The 12,177-nt window shown below is 52.6% G+C and overlaps 1 long non-coding RNA gene across 1 annotated transcript; it reads left to right on the forward strand.

Annotated features, from left to right (window-relative positions):
- Positions 1–5,778: 5,778 nt before the first annotated feature.
- Positions 5,779–7,416, forward strand: LOC119102264 (uncharacterized). The gene is made up of 3 exons (XR_005094681.1): positions 5,779–5,860; positions 6,997–7,052; positions 7,280–7,416. It is a non-coding gene; the product is annotated as an uncharacterized LOC119102264 (long non-coding RNA).
- Positions 7,417–12,177: the final 4,761 nt, after the last annotated feature.

Genomic DNA, 12,177 nt, shown 5'->3' on the forward strand with positions numbered 1-12,177 from the left:
CAGTCTAGGTCAAGTTTTCGAATGCACAGTGAGGTAACTTTTTGATATGATAACAATGGTCGACAAAAATCGGCATAAATCGATCCAAGAATCGCTATTCACTCCTAAATTTAGCATGTTATAGCCAAGGTGGCTAAAACCAACAGGAGAGCAATGATTCCGATAAAGTTTGAAGCTTGGAAGATTACATAACGCACGAGGCCTCACACGGCGCCCGCTGAGGGGAAGTCTCCAGTGACGTCACATTAACGCTGAGCGGATGGGGCGCTAAAATCGCCGGATAATCTTGACCCTCCCATACGGCCTTGAAAGAAAGGACGTCACCGTGTTGTGGCGCCAACGGGTTTTAGAATTTGGATCGCGGAGGGTTTGGGCCGGTTGGATTGTTAAAGAAAGTGTTAAGATAAATTTGCAGGCAAGTCTGCTTCTGCTGTGTGCTGCATGACTGGCTCAGGTGTGTGGCAGCCTCTTTATTTTTCTTGATGTCCGTGCGCGCATAGTGCGCCACAACCGCAGCATATCGGGAATATACCCGTTTTATTCTTTGTCGTAGGTTGTTTAGTATACCGTCAGTGCATACATTAAGGACAAGAATGCTAACAACATTCCAAAGCGTTATTTATGAATTGATTGTGGGGTGGGTCTGATGGAAACTTTGTTTTTATTACTGTGGAAAATATTTTTCCACCTAGCATAATTTGTTAGGGTGATTACCTACAATGTTGTCATGGTTGGTGCTGTGTCCTGCTCAGTGCATGGGGTCTGTTTCCCAGAATATTTTGTGATGATTACAGCACAATAATATTTGCTCATTCCACATGTCAGTCACCTTGGCATTGTCATGGCCTGGGATGTGTAATGCAGCTCCCATTTAAGTACATTTAGCTCCCATTTAGCACAATTGGTCTATGGCATAATTTTCCTACCAGGGTTGTTTAAGGCTTGATTTTCTCAGAGCTGGGATTCAAATACTGTGAGACAAATTGTGATGATGTGATGGTGTCTAGTGCCCAGGCACTTGACAACAGATTATTGAATTGTTTCAAGTGGACTTGTTGACCTTTTTTGGGAATCCAAGCCTACATGATGTACCCAGTCAAAGTTTTGGTGCATGGCACAGCATACATTTTCCAATTTTTGCAACATATCTGGTGGTTTCAGTACCCCAAGTGGTAGCATGCTGGATCCATTATACCAAGGTTCTGCACTCTAAGCCAGGACAAAACAGTTATCCTAAGCCTGGACACTATACCTTCAGTTATGGCTGTCAAATAATAGGCATCCATCAGCTAGAAATTTGATGTACACTGTTGTGTAGTGTATTTTTAGTTGATTTCTGCAGTTTTTTTGTACTGACTGTGTTTTTTCTTATATCTATTGCTCTGATGTAACCATCATAGCAACCTCCATGCATAACAGGAAATGATAGCTTGCCAGTTTTAGTAAAATACCTGAGCTTGGGAGAAATTCCAGTAGCATGTGGTGTCATTAACCTAATAAGGCTCCCATGTCTTAGGATTTGACATGAATTTATCCTTGCCTTACCCAGCCATTTTCTTTTCATTTTTGTTCATTTTCAAAAGTAATGTGCTATTATTTCACAGTAATCTGATTATTGCTGGTATCATGTGGCCTCATGAAGTCATATTTAAACAATATTTTTCTGAATGGAGGGATATATTTCAATTATTGCAATTGATGGGGTTCAATAAGACATCCCTTGTTTACACCACAGCTTTGATAAAATAAGGTGGGATTTGTCAATGTTTAAATGTTGCTTTTTTAACGTAGTGTAATGCACCATCATACACATTCAGTTGCACAATGCTGTTAACATTATTATATGAGTTGAGACACATATTTCCACTTTTTGACACCAGTTAAAAACTGGTGTGGATATACAAATACCACTCAGCTACTTTAGAGTGCATTTGCCTGGCTAAGTAAAGACTGAGGTGCTCATCTGTAGTTCAGGCCAATCCTTCAATGATGATAGCTGTGAGGGTGTGCGACACATTCTGGTACAAGCAGCAGCATTTTGAAAATAAGATATATTAGAATTAACATGTCTTTTAAGAAGGGCAGGGGTTGCCTCTACCACAGGTGAAAGATGCAAAGCTGAAATTTTTATTGCTATCTGGGGAAAGGATATTTTTCTAAAATGGAGTGTAATGCTGGAACTCTCAAAGGTGTGTGTTTTTTAAGGTGGTTCACTGAGCTCATTGAAAGGAGCAACTAAGTTGTACTACTGCCATAATGCATCGCCAAATGCCTGGGTATTTCAGCATAAATATAGTTTCAGGCTATGACCTCCATTACAGGGCATATGGCACTCAGGTGTTTATCTGTTAAGTGACATTTGGCTAGCTATTACAACAAAGCTGTCCAATTGTATAGATATTGCATTGCAGCTTGGGCTGATGCTGCCAGTTTTTTCATAGAAGTATGAAGTGCATAATGAACAGATGTGTTTTCAGCATTAGTGACACATGCAACATGATAACTTGCAAGTCCCAATAAAGATAGTATGTTAGGGATAATTATAATGACTAGTGGGGAAATGTATACTGCTGGGAAGAGTTATGACATTCTTGACCTTCTGCATGGAGAGCTCAGTGTTTGTTTTGACTTACAGGGTAGGCATGCAGCAAAGTGTCCCTAAACCAGGCATAGTGCATCACAAATGTTGTTTGTAGTGGGCTCTACTATGTATTGAATAAGTATTCACAATGCTCAATGCTTGGCAAGGTAGCAGTGCCATATACCATTTTGAAGCAGTAATGGTTGTATCAATTTCACATTCTTCATGAATTTGCAAGCAAAATTATTAAGTCTGTGCTTTCTGGTTTATTTTGCTTCTGATTGTGAAGCTGCTGGCTACAAGCCAATGTTTGTTGGTTTATGGTGGTCTTGTTTATCCTTGTAAGACTTCATGCTTGTTTATAGAGCACCATTAGTAGCACCATGCCCACCTCCAGCTGGAATGTGAGCCAAAGTTTATCTCTTGATTGGTCATTCACTGGAGGATGAAGCTTGAAGCCAACCAGTTACTGAAGCTGTTGAGGCACTGAGTTATTAATGCACAATGGTTTCAAGTTTTTCAATGTCAGGTGAGTAAATTTGGAACCTACTGCCAGCCTTGTGGTGAGATGTGAACAGAGAGGACTGCTATTTGGTGGGAGCATGCTGGCTACAATCAGTAAGCCTATCAGCAACAAGCATATTTTTCATTAGATGTTAGTCTGCTGGCTTGTTGAGACAGGTTCCTTAAGGAGCCCTCAGCAGCATGCCTGGTGTGTGAGTACTGAGATCATCACTAATTCATGCACACCATAAAAATTTTATTGGGCAATTGCCAGACCTTGTTCAAAGGCATTGCTGTTCAGCTTTGACCTATTTATTGTTCACATATCTGTACCTGATCTGTAGCAAAATGCTATGAGAGCCCAGGTCATTTCCTGGTATTCAGCTGAACCTCCAGATGCAGTATGTTTGCTCCCAGATACAAAGATGTCATTGATGTTGGAAATGTGATGTCTCATTCTATTTCACCTCCCATGCTATTAAAGTACATTTGTCTTTTTCAGACATGTAGAAAGTGAGTTGTTTCTCATGATGCTGTCTTAACATTGCCTTGGGAGAGAACAAACAGTATCATTTATCTCATTACAACCCCTAATGCATAGTTTTCCAGTATATATAACACCAGTAAATGTGGATTTGTCAGCCAACACCTACACATCATACATACCCCTCTCCTCCATGCATTGGTGTCTATCATTGTGACCCTTGATCATTGACACTGTTCCTGGTCAGTGTCATGCTCCTTAACAGCTCACCATTGACTAGAGGAGTGGACAGATTTGCCTTCTCCCCAACCTGCTGATCTCAAGCATGACAATAAGTGTATTCTAATGGTTTTGTGGATTGACTTCATGGTTTTGATGATTTATTGGTTTTGGCACTCACAGAAAGGATAGAAATCATCAGCTGACAGTTATTGAATATTTTAAACCAGCATATCAGCATGTTTCTTAGTTATCATGAATAGTCAAGATATGTGGCAGGGTTTGCACTGTGGTGGATGCCATGCGAAGGTGGTGCCTGAATGACTGGTGGCCCCTTCACTAGTGAAGTTAGACTTTTTACAGGCCACTCATGGGCAAGGATGGTATGAGATTTTCCACGTTGTGTTCTTTAGTAGTCAGCGCTTTCTTTGCATATTGAAATAGAGCTGAAAACATTTGAGGTGATATTGGCAGCTCCTTCTCACTATTTCAGTTGTTTCCTGACTGCTGGTCATGAGAATCAGTGTGTGTTTGCACCCTGGTATCAAGTTTTGATTGGATGGTAAAGTTGGTGAAAATTGCCAAAATTGTCGTATTTCTGCAATTGCTTGATAGGCGGATAAAGCGGGATGGATTTCAGCACGGAAGTGGCGGTCCACATGTACGTCTCGTGCAACATGGCGTCGCGGTTACTTGGCAGCACAGCATAAATGCTCACTGTCAGGCGCCAAGTGTGGCTTAAACAGCGGACAGGACGTGCAGTTGGTGACGTAGTTTCGATCACACGATCCAAATTGTCACCACCCCGGCTGCCTTGTCCTTGAATATTCGTACCGCCACACCGGGGCACTACACCAGTCGCATCACCTAGCTCATCTGTTATGAGGCTTAAGCAGGAAGCTCGCATACCGCTCATTTCCGTCCATTACCGCTCATACTGTTTCATACCGTCCTTAATGGATGGCGGGCCCTCGATGATTCTTTACAATTGCGGAACGCGTGGGTTGATGAAGTTTTACGTCAATGTCGGACGATAAGTTTAACTTAATATGTATTTTGTACGAATTCGTGCAGTTTTTTTTCTAAGCCAGACAATATCAGTGGCAATAAGTGGTAACGATTCTGGGGGCGTCGAAACGAGGCCAGGGCTGAGAGAACGTACGCCTCATAAATTGTGGCCAAACAGGGCTTAAGTTGTCTTGACAGTGAGACTGAAGCCATGACGGCGTGCCCTTCCACAGTCCTCGTCAGCTGACCGTGTGTGCGGGCCAGCCATGCTGACGCCGACCCCTGAGCGCTGAGGCGGTGCTCGGCGTGTGAGCGGCAGCTGGCGTGCGGGTCATGACCGACCAGCAGGTGGCCAGTGTGGGCGTGCCGGAGGGCGCGCCGCCGCCGCCGCCGCCGCCTCTCGGCCCGCTGGCGGCGCTGGCCGGCGTCGCCTCGGCCGACGAGGAGAACCGCCTCAAGTCGGACCTCATAGACGAGATCTTCGGCGGTCAGGATCTGGCGGCGGCTCCGAAGCTGTGCGCCGACCTGGAGCGCGCCTCGCTGCGCACCTCGCTGGAGGAGGAACCGGACAGCGGCAGCCTCGATGCCGTGGCGCTCAACCTGGAGCACGCGCTGTCGGGCATCTTCGATGAGGTGGAGGGTGCAGGAGGAGCCGAGCCGGCCGTTCGTCAGCAACGGCCAGGCGGAGTCACCGGCGGCGCGCGGCCTCCCGCTGCCGCCCGTGCCGCCGCCGGCTGGTGACGGCGACGACGGCGGCAACAACGACAACAATGCCAACAACAACAATAGCGGCGGCGGCGACGACGACGACGACATTGTGGTGCTGGACGAGATCCGCACGGCGGGCGGCGGCGGCGGCGGCGGTGCCTCCCAAGCCGCGCCTGCTTGGGCCAGCGAGCAAGCGCAAGGGCTCGGCAATGCTGGGCCCGGCGAGCAAGCGGCGCGGGCCGTGGCGCCGGCGCCGGCCGCCGGCGCCCGGTCCCGCCTGCTCGGCCCGGCCAGCAAGCGCAGCGACCGGGCGTCGCTCGGCCCGCCCAGCAGCAGGGCTCCACCCGCTGACGACGGTGAGCACACCGCAGCTTCGGCTGCGCTCTGGTCAACGTATCCGCGGGCTTACGTAACAGCCGTCCACCCGGCTCTTAAAAAACAAACGTTTTTAGGCATTGTTTTTGTATATATTACTTTAATTAGCAGTAGACTGTGTAGAAAATGCGAGTCAGTTAAATAAACTTGCCGTTTTTCATTATGTTGCATCGTCTTGAGTATCTCTATGCTGTGCGCAGAGATAATCATGATTCGTTGTGATTCGTCGTGATTCGTTGTGCGCTGTGCCAGCACATCCTGACCGTCAGCAGACGAGAACGATCCGTGGCGTGTGTGTGGGGACACCATCGCCCGCCATAGTGCCATTAAAGCGGCGACAGAAACGTCGGGCAATAGTTTTACACCAAAATGATCCAACGTGGATACCCGTAATGCCGTTGAGAAAATGTAAAGATGTTGTTGCCATCTGTTCAAAGACGTAGAACAGACGGCATTCGCGAATAACAGTGGTGATTTGGGAGCTGGCGGCCACAAAATGGTCGCCTGGATCACGTAGTTAAAAATGGTAGCTGGGAACAGGTCCAAAACCGCATCTGAGTTCACGGAGATCTCAAAGGAATATGCTTGAGGGAGGGGATGGGGGCGATTGTCATTCCGCACCGATGGCCATTCGAGGCAAGGGTTGCCATTTTGTTTGCCGTCGACTTTGTTTGCCGTAGACGCTGAGCTCTACGTTATCATGAACTTCAACGAAATGGTAAAAGGGGGTGCATTTGGTGTACAAGGCGCCTTGCATGCTCTCAGAAACGGCGTCGAGTTCGGCAGGCCGATGTGACCGGGCCACGACAATCTTACACCACATGCACAATGAAAGCGTGAACAATTATGCGAACTCGACGACGCCCTTCGTCGTTTTTCCTGAGTCCCAGAAACTTGTTTGGGGGTGTGGGTATGGTTGCCCACTCCTAGTCGTGCGGCGGGGGAGGGATAGCATTAATATATAAAGCTGGTGTTGTTTCATTCGTTGCCACGCCGCGTAGGCTACGTATATGCTGTTATTCTTATTTCGAGCGTATGTATCAGAAGGAACCAAAGAATTTAAAGTCTGCGTGGTTATTTTGGCGACAGTGCCATAGACCAGTCTTCTTTCTTTCAGACTTGTCGGACTCTGATTCCGAGGCAGCGCAGTTGAGCCCGGAGTACATCAAAATGGTAAGCGTGTCAGCAGTGTGTGGTGAAGCGGTAGAGCGGGCAGTGTTCCTTGGCTCTCTTGTGGCTCTTGATTCCTCTGGTTGTACGATGTCGGGTCTCTCCTCCCGAACTTGACCGATTTGTGTGACTTGCGATGTTAAACCACCGGTGTCTGGCGGGCCCGCGTGAGCGCCCGCTCGGCCGCCTCCTGGCGCTCAGCCGGCGCTGCGGCGCCCCGTCTGCCGCAGGTGGGTGAGGCGCACCAGCTGGTGGTCGGTGTCAGCCTGCGACTCAACAACGTCTGCCTGGAGACAAGTCAGACGTCGCGCCAGTGGGCGGTCACGCAGCAGCAGCGGCGCGACAGTCGCCGCCGGTACTGGGAGGAGGTGCGCCGCGGGCCGCGGCCGCCACCGCGGCGCGCCGCGCGGACCTCGCGCAGCCGCGTCAAGCCGCCGCCCGCCGCCAGCCTCACGCACACGCCTGTCAATTTCGCCGCCACTAAGCAGCTGATGAGCCTGATTCACCGTGGTGTGGTGCAGATGACGAGCGTCGGCGGCCCGGCAGTTACCGCAGCTCAACGGGCGCGCTGCCTGTCGGAAGCCGGCGGCGCCGGCGGCCGGCCGCGTCATGGTGTCGATCCCGGCGGCCAGCCTGCAGGCGCGCCATCTGACGCCGCACGTCAGCACGGCTGGCCGCGCGCGGCCCGGCGGCCGCACCGTCACCAAGGCGGCCAGCGTCGCCGCCAAGTCGGTCAGCGCCGCCACCAACCTGGCTGCCATCCCCGACCTGGGCGAGAAGCAGCGCTCGCAGCTGCCTCAAGCTGCTTCAGGGCAACAACGGCACGTCCATCTCGCCGGCGGCGCCGGAGCCCCGGCCGCGGTCGCGAGCGCCGCCCTCCCGCCGGCCGCCGGCGCGGTTCGTGCCGACCAAGGCGGCGGCGCGATCCGCACCACCGCCGCCGGCGGCGCCGTCTCCAGAGCCGGAGCGCGGCGTGATGGTGCCCCTCATTACTGCCACGTGAACAGCGGCAACCCCGATGATCTGTTTTCCGTGTACCTGTCGGCACCACAGCACCCGGACAAGTGTTTCGTCAACATGCAAATCGCCAACGTGTGTCTGAAGATGCGGCTGCCGGCCCGGCCCAAGAGCACGGGCATGGTGTTCGCGCAAGTTACGCGACACGCCATGGAACCCCTCTGCCAGGTGACGGTGGGCAAGGACGTGTTCGTGCCGCCGGTGCTGGCCGGCAGCGAACCCGAGCTGGCCAGCCGGCCGGCGCCTAAGTCGCGTGTGGTAGCCGCTCGCGCTGCCGCCGCCGCCGCTGCCGCCGCAATCCGCCGCCGCCCCCGCCTCCGTAGCTGCTGCGCCCACCGCGTCGGATGCGCAGAGACCCTTCCCGTGCACCAAGTGTTCGCAGCGCTTCGCGAACGCGGAAATGCTCAGCTACCACTTCAAAGCGTACCACGCGCCGGCGCAGGTGGTCGACATCTCGTCCCTGTATGACTGTCCGCTGTGCGGTGCCTGGTCCGGCCCCTACAACAGCTTGCGGGACCACTTGGTGTCGCGGCCACGCCCCCGCCCGCAACGGCAAGTATGTCTGCACTGTCTGCAAGCGCTGCTGGCCGGCCGCGCGGCCAAGGTGTCGCCGCCGTTATGGTTGTCGCCACGTGATGTGCCACGCGCGTCCGCGTACAGCCAAAGCAGCGCCGTCGCAAGCCGGCCGGTCGCCGCGCTCGTGCGAAGCCGGCGGTGTCCAGCCAGTTTTCCTGCCCCAACTGCAATCGCTGTTTTCGACGACGTGGCCAAGTTCCCGGAGCACTGGATCAAGGCGCACTCGTGGGTCCGGTGGCGCGCGCCCCCGCCGCGGCGGCCCCCACCAGCGCCGGCGTCCGCGCCGCGGCGCGGCAATCGAAGCGCGCCTCGGTCGCGCCGGCTCCGAACCGCCACGCTCGGCGCCCAGCGAGGCGCGCTTCGCGACGCGCTTCGACGGCGAGTCGGCGACCGCCTCGCCGTCCGCGCCATCGACCGGCGCAGCGCCGCCGGCCGCCGGCGGCACGCTGCGCTGCGCTCGCTGTGGCGGACCACTTCGGAGACGAGTCGGCCTACGCGCAGCACTGGATCAACGCGCACACGCGCATCCGACTGTCGGCCGACCAGCAGGCGACGGGCCGGAGCCAGCCGGACGGCAGCGGCGACGGCGGCCAGTCGGAGCGCCCGAGCCCGGCTGAGACCGCCGGCGCGCGACCTGAGAACGGGGCCGGCGACCGGACGCACGAGGGGGCAGCAGTGTCACGCATGACGCGGCGGCCGAAGCGAACAAAGACGACACCGAGAACCCCGCTCCCGGTGACAACGGCGTCGCAGAGGACAGCGTGCTGCCCCGATGGGACGATCTGGCCGACGGCCCAGCTCCCGAACCCAACGGTGATCCCTCTGATATTCCACTACCTGAGGTGAACGGTGAGGCAGCTGACGCGGTGGAGTCGGCGGACGGTGCGGCTGCTGACGCGGACTTGACGGCACCCGCTGTGGACAGTGACTCGGGCACGGAGCCGCCGGCCCTGGCCCCCGGTGACTTCCCCGAGCCGCCGGCCAGCCTGATGCAGGATGCCGCGCCGGCCGACGGGCCTGCGCTGGCGTCCGGCGTAACCGGTGGTGAGCCGGGCGGCCAGCAGGTCAGTACGGATGCGGCCGACGGCGAGCAGGTCAGTATGGACGTGAACGCGGTCGGCGACGCGCCTGTACCGCCGCCGCTTCTGGAGGCTGACTTCGAGCTGAGCGAGGACACGCTGGACAACATGCTGCAGCAGATCATGCCAGATGTGCGCAAGTAGCGCCGTGAGGCGACGGGCGCTCCGCCGTCAGGACAGCACCGAACCTCACGCAGGCCACGTGAGGAAAGACCACTTAAGTGTCTGTAGTGGTGATTTTTGTAAAGGTCTTTAGTGATTCTGGCAAAGGATGTCAATGCTTCATCTGTAAATACGAGGTTTTAGTACTTTAGCATCTGTCCAATACAAGTGTCAGATGTTTTAGGTGCAAGTATGGCGCATCGCTGCTTGCATGTGGCCGAGGTCACTATTTCTCTCGGAACACCATCCGCAGCAGACCCATGTCATGCTACAGACTGAGCGTGTTTCAATATGCTACTGAGTGGACTGTGTCCTGGAAGATCGATGCCGACTGTCTCCGGCTGAGGTCATTGGCCCCGCCCGGCGTCTTGAGTCCGCGCACCGCAATGTTGGCTGGCTCTTCAGGAAGCCACCACGCGATACAAATATTATGTACTGTTGCCTCGTAGGTCGTGCTGTTTCGGCCCTCCGAACTGTTAATTCCTTAACATAAGTATTTGGACTCTACGTCTGACCCGCCCCCGAAGTCCACATTAATTTGAAATCGATAGCATGTGTGATCAGGCTGGTTGAGATGTCGGCCCGTTGTGTGCATATTTTTTGTATTTAATGTGCTATTTCTGTTCTAATAAATGTAGGGAAAATAGATACCATATCGGATGTTCTTTCCTGTTAGGGTGATGAGAAAGGTTGGCTGATTTTTTTTCCATGCAAGCCGACTAGCTCATGTTCAAACAGTCCCGGCGACCATCGCTCGGAGTCACACCGGTCTCGTGCTGCCGTGGGCAGGCAAGGCGACATACAGCGGGCCATTTTAAAACCCGTGGTAGTGCATCTTTTGGTTCATTGGTAGCGCTTTGGGTGGGCAATGCCAGTGCCTTTCCTGCAATCACGGGTCGGTCATGCTGATTTATTCCGGTAGATATGGAAACGCCACTGTTGGAGAGAACTGCTGCAGAGCTACCAAATGAGAACAGTTTTCTCGCCGGCTTGCGAGGTTTTGCGTAATATCAAGCGTGAACATCATCCGCCGCTACGGGTGGCAGCGGAGGCCCCACAATAGCAGCGCAACGGCGCGGTGGCAGCGAGGTCGTAGGACTTCTTGAAGTCAGCTCGATGATCAGAATGCAGCGATGCTGAGTGAGGTGAGCAAGTGTTGGTAAGAAGGGGACACAAGGTTGACAAAGGCTCCCCCAAAAAAGCCGCCGGACGTAACCCATTTGTTTTTGAGGGCATGCTTTTCATATATATATATATATATATATATATATATATTATATATATATATATATATATATATATATATTGCCACATTTTTGCTTTTTTTACTGGATTATGGGTCGGACGTTACGGGCGGGATAATTCTGCTTCAGTTTTATAGCAAATAACCTGACAAGTCACGCGTTAAATGACTGGATGATAATCGCTGGCGCTCATTTTAAATGGTCCAGTGGACTCTTCTCAAACCGAGAGAACTCGGAAACTGGTCAGGGTTTTTATCTAGGCCGTACGGAAATAGCAAGAATGTAGATTGAAGATCAAAAGGGGCTAACGATTTGTATTAACATGGCCGGCCATGTTAGTCTGGATATCTTCAACATTCATTCAGAATGGATAATCGATGCAAAGTTGTAGACGTCGTTTTGAACATGCGCGCTCGCACATCTTGGAAATAAAAACTCGATATCAGGTGTTGCGGTCTTCATGGGCCGCGCAACGTTAGTCCCGTGCCTAACACTACACCGTGGCCAACTTGTGGACGAAGATGGTGACGCATTGGAAAGAAGTATCTTTGAACGCTTTTGGACAACAAACCGCACATTTAAGACATTCCGTGCTTAATTTCACCTGTGTGGTTTTTAAGTTGATGACAATAACGTATTGGTCTCTGCAGCACCGCGAAGTGCTGCTGGAATCCGGTTGTGGAACTGGAAGAGTAAAGGCAAAAATTCCAAACTGTCGTGTTGCTGTAGCTGTTAATTTGTCCAGAGGACATCCTCAAAGTTGTAAAAAAAGATTCGCCCAGTGATATCTTTGAACTGTACGCATTAAATTCGAAAAACATTCGGAAGCCCTCATTTTACTATAGTCATTGCTGCGCCCTCGGTGCCCACCCCCTGGCGCCACTTGTAGTGGCCAACGCCGTTCGATTCTCGAAAACTGCGACCCAGGCCGTCGCCGTCTTTGCTCCCCGAGATTACGGGCGCGTCATTGGTGCCTAATGACACACTCAGCTTGCCGTGGCTGTGTGGCGCCGCCAGTCCTCACTGGCGGAAATGAACTCTGTTCCTTTG

This window comes from Pollicipes pollicipes, unplaced genomic scaffold (genome assembly GCF_011947565.3).
Source record: "Pollicipes pollicipes isolate AB1234 unplaced genomic scaffold, Ppol_2.1 Scaffold_5724;HRSCAF=6776_pilon_pilon_pilon, whole genome shotgun sequence".
NCBI lineage: Eukaryota > Metazoa > Arthropoda > Thecostraca > Pollicipedomorpha > Pollicipedidae > Pollicipes > Pollicipes pollicipes.